Source organism: Pteropus alecto, unplaced genomic scaffold (genome assembly GCF_000325575.1).
Source record: "Pteropus alecto unplaced genomic scaffold, ASM32557v1 scaffold231, whole genome shotgun sequence".
Classification (NCBI taxonomy): domain Eukaryota; kingdom Metazoa; phylum Chordata; class Mammalia; order Chiroptera; family Pteropodidae; genus Pteropus; species Pteropus alecto.
Window position 1 is genome coordinate 310,058 of NW_006431805.1, and position 18,863 is coordinate 328,920.

General features: G+C 32.2%; 1 protein-coding gene and 1 pseudogene across 2 annotated transcripts in view; both read left to right on the forward strand.

Annotated features, from left to right (window-relative positions):
• Window positions 1-18,863, forward strand: part of DACH2 (dachshund family transcription factor 2) — a 688,009-nt gene that overhangs the window by 258,318 nt on the left and 410,828 nt on the right. The gene's annotated exons all lie outside the window — the stretch shown is intronic.
• Window positions 908-1,008, forward strand: LOC112471785 (annotated as a pseudogene).

Genomic DNA, 18,863 nt, shown 5'->3' on the forward strand with positions numbered 1-18,863 from the left:
TAAGTAATAAAGGCAAAAATTATATAGTGATAAATGATCACTGACTATCCAGATATAGTAACCTTAGGTTTTACATATCTCCATTATATTGCATTATTTAAAATAAGCTATTTCAGACATTATTTAATTAGCTGAATTATTACAATGAATAATTATTCTAAAAATCTATCCATATAGACTTTTTGACTATACTACAAATACAGTTAGCTTCTCAATCACAATTATAACTCACGTAGGTTAAATAGGTTTTAGAGGTGGAGGATTTGAGGAAGGCTTCAAAATCTAACACTGTATACTGGGGCATTGGACACATTGAATATCAATATTTTTGCTAACATTGTTAAATGAACTTGATATCCCATGAGAGCTTCTTTTGTTCGGGACCAAACTCAAACACTTTTTCTCAGGGTTAAATTATAGCCAATGAGAGTGACATTACACATGCACACACTTAATATTTTGTTCTATAGCACTATTTACCCCTATTCCAGATAGTAAAAATACTACCTCTTATAAGAATGTTTTACATTAAATTTATGTGATAGAAGTAATGCATATCTATTACTATCACCTATTGAGAGGAAATCAGGATTTTGCAATTTAAAAAGGATGATAGGAATAAAAGGCAGATAGTATTTTCTGATAGAATGAATGCACTATTATTGCTATTTTTATATTTCAGCTAATGTTCGGCAACAAGCTAATACCCAATGGCGATAAACTTTAAGATTGACTAATGGTCAATATTTGATATATGTCAAATCATAGTTTCTAGTAAATCATTGGTATGCACCATGGAATATAGTAGGTATCTAGAAAATAGAGTATTTATCTCACATATTCTTATTAGTCTTTTTTTCTGCTTTGAATACTAGCTAGATTCTCAAGTTGTTTTTATTAAGCATTTTTTTTAATAATAACACATGTACTAACATTGGAATAATACAGAGAAAGATTAGCATGGCCCCTCTACAAGGCATGTGCATGTGTGAAACTGTCTTCATAGATATCCTACTCATCTTTAAAAAGCCAGATCAAATGCCATCTCTTTTGATTTCCTCAAGATGGATATTTCTCTCTTTTGTTGTCCACATGCATAGTTTATGTCAGTATTTTAGTCATTAGTATACGTTTATATCTTTCTTATTAGAATGTGAGCTCTGGCCATTTATAATTCATCTTCCTACTCCCTGCAACATCGAACGCAATGCCTTGTACATAGTGGGATAAGAAAAACATCCATATGGAGTTGAATTTTTATGAGTCATTTGCTGCAGTATACACTCACAAAAATATATAGGCTTATGATTTATATAAAATAAGTGAGAGAAGATCATTTAAAATTTCCAGCTGTCTGAATGGTAAAGGAATTGGTGACAAATTTTAGAAAGATAAGGGAAGGGATTGTGAACGAAAGGAGAAATGTTCCTGCTTCAAGAAGCATCACTTTTTATAGCCAGTCGTTGTTTTGCAATTCTAAAAGTATATTGAACATTAAGATACAGACCCATGAAAAATATTGTGGCTGTTGTTGATCTCTGCTGGAAATATCTTACTCTATTATGTCATTTGGATTGCTTCTTCCTTTTTGTTATATGTGGTGCCTTATAAGCATAGTGTTTTCCCTTTGAGAAGACTGGAGCGAACTCTCTTTCTCAGTATGTATAACAAATGAAGTTATCTTGTAACAGCTTATAGCTCATGAGCAAAATGTGTCTTTGCATCTGTTTATAGACATGGCATTGTTAAAGACTTCCCTTTTTTTCCCCAGAAATAGTCTTTAGGAAAAAATGCTGTCTGGAAAATTTGTGGGCATCTTATTTTTGCCACATCTAAAGCTTTCAAGTATTCTAAATGAGCAGTGCACACTTTGATATTTTCACCTCTTTTTCTCTCTGTGTGTCTCTGTATATATGTATATATACATATTATGTATGTAAATACACACACAGGTATTTACTTTTTACTTTTTGTTTTGCTTTACTCAAATATGCCATGTGAAATAAATGGCTGCCTTCTATCAACATGAAGGAAATATTTTTAGCTTACCTGCTTTGTCTGGCTATGCTGAAGCTCAGAAATGATTCTGTATCTTTACTGTAATTTACAAACTTGCCATGAGTGGAAGAAGGACTGTTGATTGCCACCACTATACAGTTGCACCAAGAAGAAATAAAATGTTCATCTCTATCAAACAAATTTATCTGAATAGAATCCATCAAACTATAGTTATAGTTTTCTAAGCGTGCTTGGGGTTCTGTGGATGTGCAAACAGAGGAGCATATGGAAGTAGCTTTTTCCAAGGTACCAGTGGGTACAGTTTTGTGGATTGCATGTGCCTGTTGGCACTGTTGGCAATTCAGCACCCTGGGAAAGGCATTGCTTTCAAACATGAGTAATTGATGAATTGTATATAATATGCAAATGTGAATACATAAATCTCCTGAATGACAGCTTAATTTATGTGAGCTTTTAAGAATGTGGGATTAGATTTTAATTAAATATCTTCAAAGGCACCCTGACTTATTCAGTTTTTTGGCTGCTATCTTTAGTTAGAAGCAGGGGAAGGTTTAAATCATAATTTTACAAATATTATTCACATTTTGCTAAGTGGTCGTTTTTTGATAGAAAAATCACAGTATTTAAAGAAGAAAGACATTTATCTTTAATTATAAAAACACTATTATATTACAATGGTTGCAGTTTGTTATATATGATAGATAGATATAGGAGAATACATGTGGTTTGAAAGTTAATGTCTTAAACCTTAAGTGTAATTCTAAAACACATTTCAGATTCTAACATATATTCCAATATGCCAAATTGAACAATAATTGCAGATGATATTTCTTAGTACAGATTGTTAGGATATTAATAGTGCATATGGCTGTCTACATATTAATACCTTAAAATAGCTAAAATAAAGTTGATAGAGATAGAACTTTTTACCCTCTTTGCTCTTAAATAGGTAGTGTACACAGATGTAGCTGTGTGTATAGATTTAACCTCTGTTTGGTAATAGTATTTCAAACTTTATTTAACATGAAGATTAGGGTTAAAAAGAGGCTAATTAAAATCTTTGAAATTTATGAGCTGTTTTTCCATTTATCTGTGTGACCACATAATGAATTAAAAGGATATAAATTTAATAGATCCACTTAAAGTGTGCTGTAAATGCTGTTAATTATTTTAAAATATATTTCAACTTATTTATAGTTTATGGTAAATTGCATTGCCCATAATAATAAATATTTTAAAAATCTGGACCAGTTATGGATTCTGTGTAGTTCTTAACCTGTTTTTGTTATACGTTTGCTTTCTCTTAATTTTCATTGAAAAACTTAATTTTTGATTACTGAAAAATTTCTACCTATACCTCTTCACTTGAATATGTTTTCTTCTAATGTATGATTGTAGTAGTTAGTTGCACTAACTCTGGAATCATACTTCATAAGTTCTGAATCCCAGCTCTGCCACTACCTGTGTGAAACCTTAGGCAGATAATTTATCTATGTCTAAGTTCAGTATTTTTGCCAGAATGAGGCGACTTAATATAAAGCACTCAGAAGTGTGCCTGGCACTTATTATTAAGCCCTATGCAACTTATTATTATTATTTTATTCTACTGTTCCCATCATACCTTCATTTTTACTTGGCAGGCCTGTCTCCTCTCTGGCTACAAGACATTTTCATTCCAATCTCCATGATTTAGTTTGGAATATGTCTGTCTATGGTGCATCTTATTCCTGCCCAGGTTGCATCTAACATTGAGGCCTGGCTAAGGGCTTCTCTCCTCCATAAAGTCTTCACCGACTCCTTTCTCTGAACCAGCTATACTTTTCCATAGTTTTCTTTTGTCACAGCCCTTGTTGTTTAATCATTTCCTTATTTCTTTTGTTTGCACTAGGCTTACTGGTTTGAAATTTATAGTTCATTTATTTGGTTCCTGTCATGTAACTTAAAAATTACTCTTAGTGTGAAGTCCTAGCTCCCCGTATCTGATTTACTTTTATCCAAGATTGGTGAATCATGGAGATACAAGATGTTTCAAGCCCCAAATGAGATGAACATCTACAATTCCCTCTTTCAGCTTCCTGCTTTTTCTGTTCTGTTATGGTTGCATTTGTTTTTTCTACTCTGAGGAGATGCTCTTCTATTTATTAGAAATTAAGGAAGGAAAGTTATTTGTCTTACACTAGGTTAAGAAATAAATGCAGTCCAAGTACATTTAAGGTGATTATTGAAATGTGAGATTTTCCTATAGCTATTTTATCTTTCGTTTTCTGGTATCTCAGTGTCTCCATTGTTTCTGGACCTGAGCAGACACTTCTCCCAAGAAGACATACAAATGGCTAACACACATATGAAAAGATGTTCAACATCGCTAGCTTTTAGAGAAATGCAAATCAAAACCACAATAAGATACCATCTCACATCTGTTAGAATAGCTATTACAACAAGACAAGTAAGAACAAATGTTGGAGAGGATGCAGAGAAAAACGAACCCTCATACGCTACTAGTAGGATTGCAAGTTGGTATGACCGCTGTGGAAAACAGTACAGAGATTTCTCAGAAACTAAGAATGGATCCACCATATGACCTAGGAATCCTTCTACTGAGTATTTACCCCAAAGACTTGAAAACATTTATCCGAAAAGATATATGCACATTGATGTTCATAGCAGCATTATTCATGGTGGCCAGAACATGGAAGCAATTATAGTGTCCTACAATAGATGATTGGATAAAGAATATGAGATACATATATACGGTGGAATATTGCACAACTATTAGAAAAGATGAAATACTACCATTTGCAACAATATGGATGGATCTCGAGATAATCATGCTAAACAAAATAAGTCAAACAGAAAAAGTAGAAAATCATATGATTTCACTCATATATGGTTATAAAACTGAAAGCAACAAACAAATATGACAAACAGAGACCCATGGACAGGACAGTGGATTGGTGGTTACCAGAGGAAATGTAGCAAGGGGGGATGTAGATAAGGGTAAAAGGGGTCAAATATTTGGTGATGAAAGGGAATCTAACTTTGGGTGGTAGGACATGCAATGTGATACATGTATGACATATTGTTGAATTATATACACTTGAAATGTATTTGATTTTATTAACCAATGTCACCCCAATTATTTTAATAAAAAGTTAATGCAGTCAATTAAATAACAAAAAAAGAAATAAATGCATAAGATATAGTGGATTTAGAATCATATGAATGAGAGCTATAGTTTGGATCTGCTGGCTAGCCTTCTGCAAGTTATCCTCTCTGAGGTTTAGTTTCTCTTCTTAACATAGGGTTAATAGTACCCATCTCATGGTATTATTTAGAGAATTAAATAAAGTTGTTGGGAACCGTAGAGTAATGCTTGACACATAGTAAGTGTTAATCTGCCAATACTTTTCCTTGTTTTCAATCATCTAACAACAGTAACAAACATAATAGTGGACTATACAATGGAATAAAAGCCCTTCCTTAACTGACCTCTGAAATGGAAGAAACTGGGAAGGGTTTGTTCAGGAGCAGTGTGGGACTCGATTTTCTAATTTCTTCTCTGCAGGACCCAGAATGTATAGATAACTAATTTCAACACATGCTATTATTTTTTAAGGAAATGAAAAGGACTGAGATCAGGATGCATCTGTTTTGGGCTTTTTCAATCAGAATATGAAGATTAGCTTAACAATAAATACTTAGATTTTTCCAACTTTCACAGAAAAAGACAAACTCTATTCCACTTTGGGCTGATTAGAATTGGACTCACTTTAAATGTAATTTCTCTGGCTATAGCCATTTCAGGTCTAGCAACAGCATATTATATACTCTTTCCTGTTTGATTTCGTGAACTGGGTATATGACTTTATCTATAATTGAACTCAACCTAAATTTCTGTATGAGGCTCTATAATACCAGGAACTATGATGGGCATAGGGATATCAGTAAGCCCCACACAGAACTAGTAATATGGGCCTAAAGTTGTGAGAGGATCTTGCAGAGCACTTTGCACCAGCTAGACTTGCACTAAATATCTATTTAATTTGATATTTCAATTCTTAGGGAATAAAGCTCTTTCATAGAACATGCATGTAACAACTTTTTAAATAAATGACAGACCTATATTGGAAAATAGTAGATGAGAGTTTAGATTTAATAATTTCTCTCCTGTATAACTACATTTTAGTGAAAAATACTTTTAAAATGTTTAATAATAATTGACCTCTTATTATAACAATTCTTATGAACCACATACAAATTAAAAAAAAATAATGATCTTTGTTATAAAAGGACAACACAAAAAAATCTTTTTCCTTAGGGTAAAAGTTGTGAAATATTTTCAAACTATAACAATTACTTAGATAATACAAATAACATAGGAATTTAGAGCCAAACAAACCTGGTTTTGAATTTTGTTACTAGCTGTGTTATCTAATAGGCTAGTTATCTAATCTCTCTCATCTATATATTGAGGATAATAATATATTTGCAGAGTTTTGGTAGGTCGTATATATGTTATATCTATATATGTATCTTATCTATGTCTCTATCCATATTTCTGTTATCTATCACACTGTATACATCACACTTTATATCTCAGTGTTTTCATTTACTCTTGCTTGTGCACAATCAAATTCAACTCATAATTATAGATATGCATCATTTTTAATAGCATAGATAGAAAAAATGAAGCAAGGAAGAAATGTTTAAATCATCAGATAATTGTTATGGAAAGAGCCATGGACTCAAAATTAGCAACCACAGTTTGCAACCATGGTTTCTCTCCAACTAGCTGTGTGATTATAAATAGGTAAGCTATTTACCTCTTTGAGATTCAGTTTCCCTATGTAAAAAGGGAAGGATTTGCACTAACTGTATTCTAAGGTCCCTTGCTGCTTTAACTTTCTAGGATTCTTTAGATTCTTTGTCTCTGGAGATATCATTGAATAATGAGTTAATGTGCTGGACCTAGATTAATTGCCTGGGCTCTAATCTCAGTTCTCCACCATAATAGCTATACAACTTTGGAAAGTCATTTATATCCCTTCAGCCACAGTTTTTTGCTCTTTAAAATGTGTGTGCCAATAATAGTACATACTTCATAATGTTGTTAAGAGTATTAAATGAGTCAACATATATAATTTAGAAGACTTCCTAGTATATAATAACTATTCACTACGAATTACATATTATAATTACCCAAAGCTGCGGAGAAGGTGCACTAATGAAATATGCCCTGCTTATATCACATCCAGATGATGCAAGCACATATCCATAAGGCAGTCAGTGGGTATAGCCAGTAATTCAGATCGAAACTTTACCCATCTATTCTCATATTGAGATCTTACTCTGAGGACAGAATTCATGTCTTATACAGAATTCATGTCCTATTGTCCCTCATTTAGATCACCTGTCATTGGACTTTACCTCTAGTAGATGCTCATGAATAGTCGATTGATGATACAGATTTTAATTCTTCCCTGAGTAGCCGTATTAAAATAAATCTCCAAAGTTATCATTTTTAAATTTAATAAGACTCCAGATATGTATATATAGAAGAATGTATCGTGAATCAATGAGTAAATGACAATATTGGACAATATGGATGGTACAGATTATAGATAACATCACTTCATAAATTACATTTTAGGCTAAAATGATTTTATTGTCATGTTTCTGACTGATTCCTCCCTCCCAATAATGTATCCTTATTTATTATCTTCCTAGATGTCAGATGCTTATTGTTGTACGAAAAAATTGGAACAATATTTTGTTAGAAGAAAAATTCATCTGTTGATGGTATTTGAAAGTCTTTTAAAAATCTATCTTTATAATTTTCTAGTTTTCTTAGTATGGTTCTTTTTGCATGAGACCTTAAAACAAATAGATTAGAAAATTACTAGAAAATAACCTTTTCGACAACAAAGATATTTACTCTGTAATTAATATTTACTTAAGAAAAAGCTATGTAATCAAAGCCAGGAAGTCGCAGTGAACTTTAGAAGAGATCTCAAACTCTTTTTGCTTGTCACCATTTGGACATAGATACAGAGCACATCTATGATGTGCTCTCTTATTCATTTTGCAATTTATTTCCCTTCCATTTGTTTCAATTTCAGAACACCCATATTATGTACATTGTAAAATGGAGATAAGTTGTTTTTTATCTTTTTCTCTTAAATAGAAAATATAACAGGTATAGACATCTTCTTTATGCTTTGTTGGGCCAATATCCAACTCATTGTAAGCAAAATATTGCATGTCTCATTCTAAAAACAAACCAATTCCAGGCTAATTTTGTAGAATGTCATAGAGAAGGAAAAATGGTGCATTTTCATTACTAACCCCTGTGCTGAGAGCAGTTGTGGATTTTAAAGGTATGTGCCATCACTGGTTTCATAATATGGAAGCAATACATGAGATGGCTCCTTTAAACAGAAATAGGCAGATAGTCTGACTATATCTGAATAATAATGCCAAGAAATACAATATTTGTAACTAATGATTGACTTTGGTCAAATTTTCTCATTTCTAGTAGAATCAGACCAAACCCAGAGAGTTCAGTCCTTTTGAGTTGTCTGAGTTTGAGGTAGCTATGTGTTGGTTAGATCCTATAATGATTCCCTGTGGCTTAAAACTCGCTTTCCTTTATTTACTAAATAAAGTTCTGAAGTAAGGCCTAGGCAGTCATAATTATCAAAAGCCTCACAGGTCATTCTGATGTGTGGCTAGGATTGAGAATCACCAGATTATTCTTTTTTATGATAAAAAGTGCTCCCCCTTTTTCCATTTTCTTTAGTATAAACTGTTTTCCCAATGAGATTATAAATTTAGTGAGCAATGGTATGCTGTAAACATTAGAGTATTAACATTGGTGGACTAATAGGTAGATAGTTGTAGCCCATTTCTTGTAGATGTAAGAAGGTCCTTTCAGTTGAAGCATGTGTGGATTCATGAGTATAAATATATGTGACTGGATTCGGAGGATTGAGGTTGAGGACTGTTAACCTAAATGGCAACATAAATACATTAATAGCAGCCTAGATATCAGAAATAAACTCCAAGTAGAAGCAAATTGAGTTTCTTAGTATGTATTATGCACTCAGTAGACAGAAATTGTTCCACAAGAAAATAAAAATATAGCCTGAGTTGTGAAAAGTTCAGTCAGCCTGTCTGTCTTCTGGCTATTGGATATATACAATGCCTTTTACTCCAGATGTTTTACTTGCATGGACGTAACCATTGTACAGGGCAATTTTCTTAACAGGATGACTGAATGTCTCATTACTCACTCAGGTATTTTGTTGAAATACAGTTGCCACCTCAGAAAGTAAAATCTGTAGAGAAAGAGTTTTGAAATACAAGGATCCCTAATTTTTTTTTACAAAACAAACTGTACACAATGATGTCACTAAAAGTGGCCATAATCAATATTCAAATAATAATTAATACAAATATATAAAGTAATTTATTCAACAAAATGTTTGCTTCTATATGGAAAAAAAACAAAACAAAACAAAAAACAAACCTTTATTTTGGCAGCAAACATTTCCAAAGGAAGCAAATGTTTTAGTCACTGTGGCCAAAATAAATGTTTTCTTTAAGGCTGTTAAGACATCCAAATATTTTTATGACATTTTCAAGATGTTTCCACCCTTTATTTTCACAGAAAGAGTCTTTCTCCTTCCCACCCATCATCCTTTGGAAATATTTTGAAACTGTATTTTGACCATAAAAACAGTGAAAGCATTTTTAAAACATTCTCTTTATAAGTGTTAAAAGGATGCTGTCAAAATTTAAGAAAGATTATGCAAAAATGACAGTCAGTACGGTGCAGTTGATAAAACAGAGGCAATAGAACAAGGTCTTAGCTTTGACTCTATACCTTACTTGTTGGGTAACCTTTACCTGATCACCTCATCTCTCTTGGCTTTCAGTTTATTAATCAGCAAATTAAGGAAGTTTTACTAAATTCCATATAACTTACATTTTTCATTTCAATAAAATATATATTGACTACACGTGTTTTCAAACATCAATGTATCCTCTATATTTTTTCAATAAAAAAACAACCCACATATTATTTTTATTTTTCAAATGGCAAACTCTCCTACTCTTGTGTTATTTAAAGAAAAATAAAAATGAAGAAACAAGTGAAACAAGCATAATATTCTAAAACTTGTATTAAGTATTGCCAGTTATGTGTACTATATTCCTTAGGAGATATGGATATATTTAAGTTTTTCTTCTACAACACAACTGTCTTTAAAACCAGTTTAAATGATTTTCCTCATTGCCTTAGTTTCCTGAACTGAGCTGGTAAATATATCTGTATTTTTCTTGAGTTAAGTTTGATAAGGAAGAAAAAAGGTGACATTAACACTGAGTGAACCATGAGTAGTATTTTTCTCATAGACTATCATTTGTGGTTTAAAACTTTATGCTGCTTATGGAGTTCTAAGGAATTTTATATAAACAATATAGATAAGAAGTTTAGGAAAAGCAAACTATGATATTCATTGCATACTATATATTACAGTAAAAGCAAAATATTAGACCAATTCAATAAACTTTACTGATTTAAGTTATAAGATTCTTAATTACACCACTATTACCAATAATAGCTGTCAAATTATTAAGTACTATATTAAATACTAAGTACTAGACACCATTCTGCAGGCATATTCGTTCTCCCTCTCTCCCCGCTGCCCCTGTGTGCTGGTGTGTGTATGTGTGTGTGTGTGTGTGTGTGTGCGTGTCATTAATACAACTCTAAGAGGTAGGAGTTAATACTTATGATTTTCTGATTAAGACTCTGAGATGTATACAAGTTAAATGACTTTCCTATTATCAAATGATTTTCCTAGGTACAGCTGGCAATAGGCTTAACATCTCATCTAAGTGATATCAAACGAATTTAAAACTTCTGTGTTTCTGTGTCACACAACTGCAGCGAGTAATAGCCTTTATAATAGTAATGCAACAGATAGGTGAAGGATATGAGATGGACAGCTTCATCAGTTTCTAGAGACCTTTTCACTTGGATTTTAGGAGACTAAGATAGAAGCAATCTTGATTGCCCTGACAAGCGATCTGTCCAAAGCAGGGCCCCAACGTCAAACTCTGGTCATAATTCTTGGAGGTCTATTTCATGCCTTTTGACTTAGAAGGCCACAAGGATCTCTCAGACTATTAGTGTGGCCTAAATAGAGAGTGTTGGCCCTGCTCTAGCCTGACCATGGTTGTTGATCTCTGCTTATTTCTGAATGGCAATGAAACCCATTTTGCTGTGTGTTACCAAATCATATAACAAAGTTACAGGAAGACAAAGCTGGACATTTTGCATACATGGAACAAAGCTTTTGCAAAAGATGAAAGGAATCGAACACTAGATTTTATTTATTTATTTATTTATTTATTTATTTGTTAAGGACTGCTCTTGCTTTGTAATTGCCTTTAAATTATAAGTTTTCTTTTCTGTGTCAATTTTTAAAACCCACAAGTAGTTAATGAGTACCTACTAAAAGTCAAGCAGTTTTGTTTTTTTGTTTTTTTTTAGCATAAATGATATATGTAAGTAAATATAAAGCTGCAGGCACCCTCAAAGTACTTGAAATATGGTTAGGAAAATAAAACATTAATTAAAGTCTAAATTAGAGAGTTACCTGAGAATATCAGACTAGGATATAAGAAATGTCACAATGAAGACGAGTAAAATGAACAAGTAAAGTGTTGTAACTTCAGAGCTATAATTGGGTACCTATCTTCTAACATCAACATCTTCCAATCAATATACTTAATTTTGTATTTTTTCTGTTATAAACTACTTTGCATATTTCTTCTCTATCTCTGATTCACCAAGTGATACCTTTATCTCTCTTCACTTAATCTTGTCTTTTTCAGAGACTCTTCTTTTGTTTTATGTCAATGAAATGAGATTTAAAAAAACAGGAACATCGTTTGATGCACAATATTTACAGAGACATATATTCTAGACTGGTATTGTCCAATAGAAATATGATGTGCACCACAAATGTGGCCCCCATGTATAACTTTAACTTTTCTAGTGTGACATTTTAAAAGTAAAAATAAATAGGTGGAATTAATTTTAACAATGTTTTATTGACCCCAATATATCCGAAGTAATATCATTGCAACATGTAATAATATAAAAATATTAATGACATATTTTGCAGTATTATTTTTATACCAAGACTTTAAAACCTAGTGTGTATTTTAGTTACACAGTGCTCAACAGCCACATGAGCCTGATGGTTACCTTAACTGAGGAGCACAGCTCTAGACTCATATAGGCAAATAAGAATTTGAGCTGTATGACCTTGTGTAAATTATTTAATTCATCTTTGATTCATGCTTCTCTTTTGGAAAATGGAACAATAATAGTGCTCACCTTGTAAAATTGGAAATAAAGTTAATATATATAAAGATTCAAAAAGTGCTTGGCACATAAGTTTTCAGTGTTAGAAATCATTATTGATTATTATTACTATTTTATACTGCATAATAGTATAAAATAAAGCATATTTGATATATAGATAAAACTTCTATATTTCAGTTATAACTTATAATAAAAGCACAGTTTAAATGAAAGAAGTAAAATGCTTATCAATGTTAGAACTTTGATAAACTATTTCTTTAATACCTAAATCTATCCATATTAAAGAGGCGAATGAAAGTGAGTGATTATAATATTAGCCTATGCCTGAACAATGACATTGCAAACATATTTACATTACGGGTAGATGATTTACAATAATATCAACAGCTAAGTTCCTGGCATAGACACTCTATTAGCATGTTCATGTTCTGGAAATGATTTTTATTTCTGCACATCACATTATCTGCACTTTCCAAAGTGGGAATATACATATTGTGAATCATTCCTTAGAATATAGTCCTTGCTTAGGAAACCAGTAGTTACTTAACATTCATTTTTTATTACATGTTTTTATTTTGGATTTTTAATTTAAGTAAGAATCATACCTGTTTTACAGTTATGAATTGCCATAATTTTTATGAATTATAAGAAATTATAGAGATGACTGAAATTGTTTTATTCATATGCCAACATTTTCTCTTTAGTGCTTGAATGTTTAATTTTTGCCTGCCTGTTGAATAGTATTTCTCTTTGAAGTGTATGATTTCAGATTCTGAAATATTTAAATTAATTAATTCTTGTTTTTGTCATTCCCAACTGAGTCAGTTTTGATTGATATATTACTTATAAATATTTGTTTCTGGTTATAGAGGCTGATAAGTTACTTGCTTTGTATTTCTTTGATAATATATACTTAGAGAGCTTTAAAGAATGATCAGCATCTTAAATATCTGCATCACATCAAATATCTTAACTAGTAACATTGTCCATTAACTACCTGTATGTGGATAGGCTGTTTATTTCTTTTGAAATATTCTACCTAGATTATTTTTTAAAAATTAAATTAAAAATAGCTAATTTTAACTGGAAGTAAGGACAACATTGCTCAGAATGGAATTGGTTTATTTTGCTACCCATTTACTGTTGTATAAAAAAGGAGAATTCTTGATAATGTAGGAAAATTAAATGAGGAAACAGATTCCAAAGGAGTGGGAGTTGCTATTGAATTCTCCATAAGCCATCCTGACAGCTATTTCCTCCTGTATAAAAGAAAAATTGACTGTATGGAGGCAGATGAGGGTCCCATGGTATTATTACAAATATCCTATAATATTAAATATAAGAGACAGAAGTCATTTAAGCTAGAATCTTCAGCTTACAAATATAGAGAAATGGATTCCGTAGGGGTTAGATGACCCAAGAGACTAGAGATAATAATGGCAGTTTTAAATCTGTTGCAATACTTTCATGCCACTAAATGATTCTCATTTGCATGACTACTAAAATCAGCTTTCTATACATCTTGATACATAGATATGTTTAGCAAAACAGCTTTCCATACATTTTGGTACATAGATATGTTTCCATACATAAGAGTTACTAATATCGGATACTTTACAACATCTTCTTTGTGATTTTTCATTGCAGATATAATGGTTTTATCTTCAATCATATAAAAAAATGCAAATGGCAAGATCAAATGAAGAATTATTTGATTTAGAAAACATGACAACAATGTTTTTCTTTTAGTCAGTTGTGTGCTAGTAAATGTTTAACAACTGGCTGGGGGATAGGGTGGGAATGGAGCCCTTATTTGTAGTATTTGCTGATTTCCATGGTGTAAACACTCTCATGGGGGCCTATGTCAAGCTACCAACCTGAGACCCTCAATGCGAAGTTAAGAGTTGATGCACACAGTGGTGCTCGCAGGCTCATACAAGTTGGATCAAGTTCATCATTGCTTTCAGAGCACAGATGACAGAGTGAGTGGTGATTCAATTCAGGGTCTTTTTATCTCACTTGGGTCCTGATTTTCAGTGTATGTACATATATACACATACATACATTTGACTCCTGAATATCATGATTTTGTCTGTATTCTCTTTAAATCCAATATCCATTGCTTTGGTATCAGGTTACTATTTACCTTCCTTCCTTCCTTCCTTCCCTCCTTCCTTCCTTCTTTCCTTCCTAGTTGATGTTTACTTTGTATAAAGAACTATGTTAGGCACAATAAAGCAAAACCTATACAATAAGATACATCCCCTATCAACAAGAAATTGAGAGTCTAGACAAGTAGCGATTCTGTTTACATTTAGGTTTTTTTTTTTTTTTTGGCAATAGGAAGAATGGGGCAAACTGCTTACTTTTCCATGATGCTGAGATGAATTTAATTTACATTTTTACAATGCCTAAAAGGATGAAAGTGTTGTACACATTCAAGAAATGCCTTGCTGCTCTGAAGATGGAAGGAAGGTTAGAGTATGGTCATCACCAGCTGTTTCATGAGGTAGATGTTTCATTGCTTCAGTACATCCCTTTGATGGAGTTAAATTGCCCAAAGTGTTTAAGAACTTTAAATCAATCTTCTGTGGTTTTGACCTTGATAAATACTCTATCTCAAAAAGGAAAAACATTCAACAGGTTTTTACTACTTAGTGTAAGCTTTAAATTGTATTTAGCAATTATGAAATAAGAACGTGTTAGGTGAATTTATCTTAGAAAAACTTGTCAGCGATGAAACACTTTTGATTTTAGAATATAAAAGTTTATTTCTATCTCTATCCTCTTGCCTTGAGGTGGTATTATTTAACAGCATATTTGTTATTGTCTAGCTTGTTGTGCTAGAAAATAGCATTCTCTGAAAGCAGAAAATAAATAACCTCCAGAAAGAGAAAGTCCAAAGACAGTGAACACATACACTGTGAGATTCTGTCACAAAAAGTACATTTTGTAGAATAATTATAATAATATCAATATAAGAGTAATGGACTAGATAAAGGCATGATACAAAAAGTAAAAGCAAAAACACAGAATAAATACATATTCTCGTTTTTTATTTACAAATACAATTCCCTCATGTAAACTTTGTAAGTTTTTAAATATATATATTTTTACTCCCTCTTTCTTCCTGTAGTTGGGAATAAATTTTGTGCTTCCAAGTGTTAAACGGTGAACATAAGAGTGTGTATATGCTCATTTTCTCACGGCAAAACTGTGGTTTTCCATGTTGAATTGTGTCAGCAAACTTTTCTGACCATGGGTTTAGCTATCGGGAATGTGCCGACAACAGTCTATCATATTCTCATAGGCCTGTATAGGATTAGAATCTAAAACTCATTTATGGATAAAATGGTGGAATTTGCATTCAAGTTTATCTTGTGTTAATTGGAAGTCACTTTTAAAGAACTGGATCATGTTACCCTTTTAGCAACCTTGTCTTGTTGCTATTAGGAACTATAGGATCAAATTGTCATCAATAATGTCAGAGATCTTCACCAGAAATGAAGACTCACATTAGCCATGGGTGCTACTAATTTTATTTTGCTTTGATAAGTGGTAATAACTTTCTAGTGGGAATCAAATGTACTCATGAGGGAACATTAAAAAGCAGATTCTTAAATATGAAAATTACATGGATTTTAATTTTTCTATGGTTAAAGAAAAGACACAAGTTATAAGTATGGGGGGAAAATACCATGTTTTTAGAAAAAAGTTTCTTTTTTATAGGAAGAGGTTATTCATACTGGATGAGGGGAAGCTAGAAGGAAATAGGAAAATTATCTTTAATAGCTGTTGGATTTGTTAAGTTTGTTTATGTAAAGAGAGAAAAATAAAAGGATATTTTGAAGAATTGAATGCTGAAAGTGATAGTAGTTTTGATTTAGAACACTGAAAAAAAATAGAGCTTCAAGGACATCTCAATAAAAACATTAACAAAGTAATTGTATGGTGCAACATACCACTGTTGTATAAAGTGAAAATCTATTTAAATGGGAAAATTCTGCTCAAAGATGCTCACACATCGTTTTGTTTTGTTTTTCTCTTCTTGCACATTATTTTATTTTGGAGGATTTTAGAGAGAGGAGTTTTCAATTACTGAAAATTCCTTGAATAAAATCATCTTGTTACCATTTAGCAGATGATGAAACTGAAGCATGGAGAGATCGAGTTTCTCAGGGTCACGAACCCAATCAATGGCACAGATAAATTCGATCAGAGTTTCTAAGTTCATCGTCCATTGATGATCTATTGAATTGTGCTGCCTCATGGAAACCATAATTTAGGAAGAAAAGTAACTTTCTGGAAAAGCGTGTTAATCTGCATACAGGTTTCAGTGTCACAAGTTTTACTTGTGATATTTGAATCTACCCAAATTTACCTGACTTCAAAATGAAAATGACGGAGGACAGGGAACAGTATGAGACCATCCAGTTATTCATAAGCATGTTCACTGCCATGGCAGTCTTAAAGATCTTCAGTAAATACTCATTTATTGAAGTCTAATAACTTATCCATCATTATGCCATAATCACTAACAAAAAATTAGAATTTAGTTCTTGATTTACTAGTCAACTGCTATGATATATTTGGACTTTGATGAAAATTGTCTTTATTATTTCAAAGAAGGAAAAAGATGTGGGGCAGAGGTTTTTTGCGGGGATACCTAAAAATGTTTTCCTGTCAAAGTAAGAAATGGGGAAAGGAAAATGAGAAAGAAATCTGTCTGTAAACATATATTACATGTATTACAGTTACTTCAAGAAAAAGTAGAATTTTGAAATTAAAATGTGAAGTTTGAACTTTTAAATGCTGCCTTACAGGTAAGGACTTCTCAGGATGTAAATTAAGTATGTAGTAGGAGAGGGTTGGGAGAGTTGGTCATTCTTTTAGTATTTGCATTCAGATGAGAAAAGTACTTTTCTAATATGTAAACTGTAGGATATAATCTCTAGCTAGATTTTTTTTTTTGGATTTGAAATGATTTCAGTGGAAATTGTAGCTCCGTTATTAACTGGAACCATTGTAACAATACCCTCTTACATTGGTACAACATTTTTTTTTTAAATTGTGGTAAAATACATGTCACATAAAATGTACCATTCACAACATTTTAAGTGTACAGTTCAGTAGTGTTAGCTATATTCATAATAGTGTGCATCAGATCTCCAGAACTTTTTTGTCTTGCAAAACCAAAACTACACCTGTTAAACAACTCTTCTTTTCCCTTACCCTACCCACTGGGAAACACATTTTTGCTTTCTGTTTCTGAGTTAAACTATTCTAAATACCTCATATAAGAGGAATCATTTAGTGTTTGTCTTTTTGTGTCTGCCTTATTTCATTTAGCATAGTATTTTCAAGTTTCATCCATGTTGTAGCATGTGTCAGAATTTCCTTTTAAGTGTATATCACTTTTAACTATTCAAACCAGTGTTCATATATATTGACTAATTATCTACATACTGCTATCAGGTGAGGATAATACTCTGGTACTATGCACATAATTTGCTCCTTCGGGGAGATTTTCCATAGAACCAATCCAGTAACTTAAAAGATAAGCTAAAATAGACAGATGAGAAAGTAGAAAACTATGTATACTTTGAAGTTAATGAATTATGTGCATGTGATCACAAATATAACTTAGTTCTAATAACCAGAATCATAGATTATTTTATTTACAACTCTAATCTTAAAGTGAAAAAAAACAAAAAACAAAAAACAACACACATCTAGAACAGTCATGTAATTTGCCAGAGGTTACACAGTTTAACAATGGTAAAAGTCCTATTCTAGTTTTCTGTCACTTTGTAACCAATAGCCTCAAATTTAGCAACTTAAAACAACACTAATTTATTATCTCACTGTCTGTATGTCAGAAGTCTGGAAGGGCTTCATTCAGTTCTCAGAGCCTTACAAGGTTAAAATGAAAGTGTTAGGTTCGGCATCTATCTTGAAGCTCTGAATCTGCTCACAAACTTATTCAAGTTGTTGACAGAATCGAATTTATTTCAATTGTGTGACTTGTGTGCCTGTTTCCTTGATGGTTGTTAGCCCATGGTTGCTCTTGGCATCTAGAATCCACCTGCATTCCTTCAAATCAGCATTGGTACATTCTTTGATTTTCTTTCTGTTTTAATTTTTATTTTTTAAAATTATTTACAATTGTTTATTTTTTAAAATTAAAAAAATATTAAATTTATTGGGGTAACATTAGTTAATACAATTATATAATTTTCAGGTGCACATTATCATTTGACATCTGTATATTCTATTGTGTGTTCACCACCCAAAGTCCAGTTTCCTTCAGCTACAATATATTTGATCCCCTTTACCCACTTCACCTTCCCCCTATCTCCCCATATTTGACCCCCTTTACCCCATCTACCTCCCTCTCCTCCCCCACCCCCCCAGTAACCACGACTCTATAGTCCTCCGGTAACCA